We start from the raw sequence: 1,603 nt of genomic DNA, 5'->3' as shown, positions 1-1,603 counted from the left end.
CTTGCGATTATTGCTTTATTTTCCGCAAAATAATTATTTTTTCTAGAAACCGTTTCTTCTTAAAAAACGTGGGAATATTCCAATTTGTGGTTAACGGTGCACGAATGCATTTATTTTCATTACGAAAATAAAACACGAGTTTATCTATAACCTTGAATACATTTGCAAAATTAAATAAAAAAATAACTGTACATGAATTAATTACTATAAATTTGAAGTAAACCAAAGTTTACATCAAAATTTGAATAAACATTGAAAGTTTAAATACAGGTTCAAGTTTGTGATTTGAAATCAAAAGGTTCAAAAACTCTGCCTAATAATAGTATTTAGTAATAGTAATTTAAGTATTTAGACGCAGTTATTGATTCATATTTTTTTTTTATAAAGTTTTTAAAAGTTATATAACAAGAGAGAAAAAAAACAAAAGTAATAAATAAATATTTAAAAAAATAAAGAGATTTTAAAAACAGAGATTTTATAGTGATATTAACGTAAAAATCTGTTACATTAATATAAAATATTATTAGATCAGTTTTTTTTTTGTATTAAATTGAATGCAGCTGAATTCACTGATATCGGATTTCATGAATACCAATCGCTTATTATTAATTATATAATTGGTAAACCTGTCAAAACAATTGCAGTAGTTTTCAAAGTTAATATGTCAACAGTAATGTGAAATAATTGTGAATATAATATAGATATAAAGAAAATTGAGAAAACAGATAATTTCGAAATTATTTATTAATGATAATTTATGAAAGTTTTCGTTAAACTGAAAACAGGTGATTCATAATTGTGTGTAAGTATTTTTAAGTAATTGAAATTCCATAATTAGCAAATGCGGCGTTGCCTAATCCTTTTATTTTCATAATGGAACAACAGTACGATTGTTTCATATTCAGGTATTCTGAAGACACCGTAGGTAGAAAATGAAATGAGCAAGGAAGAGGAGGAGGACCTTCGAATGCATCTCGATGCGAAATGCATCTGTTGCACTAAATATTCATCATTGTGTATACGTAATGTGAGTGTGTGTTCGATGTATTTGCAAGAAGTAAATTAAATTTTAAAGACATAACAGAGCACCTACTATAATGGTTCGTGTCACACTTGACATTGCTGCTGCAATGAGAAAGACGTGATGTGTACAAGCTGCAGACATTTCCTGTGTCTTGGGAGTTTTTCACGAGTCAGTGAGCACGGCCACGCGTCTAATGCCTACCACAAGGTGTATACTGTACATGTACACATCTCACAAACACAAACGTAAAATTACAACCTTGCATTTCGAGGATAACCGGAAGAATGCATTCAATTATTCCTGGCAGTTTTCCCAATACATACATTACATTACCTTAGGTGCTGTACTGACTTCTTAAATGCGCTTTCCACTCTCCGACAACCGTATTATGAGACACAAGTATAATTGCTCTTTAATCACCACAGATTCATTTCACTTCATTGCTGTTTTAATTGTTATACAACTTCCTCATATCATACATATTACAGCAATATAGATACATTAATGTGCTCTTATCCATATTGCTGTAATACGCGTTCAAAGTTGAATTATTTATAAATTAGAACGTTCGAAAATGCA

The sequence above is a fragment of the Nicrophorus vespilloides genome, unplaced genomic scaffold (genome assembly GCF_001412225.1).
Source record: "Nicrophorus vespilloides isolate i.1.1-1 unplaced genomic scaffold, Nicve_v1.0, whole genome shotgun sequence".
Lineage (NCBI taxonomy): Eukaryota > Metazoa > Arthropoda > Insecta > Coleoptera > Silphidae > Nicrophorus > Nicrophorus vespilloides.
This window is presented reverse-complemented; position numbering follows the sequence as displayed.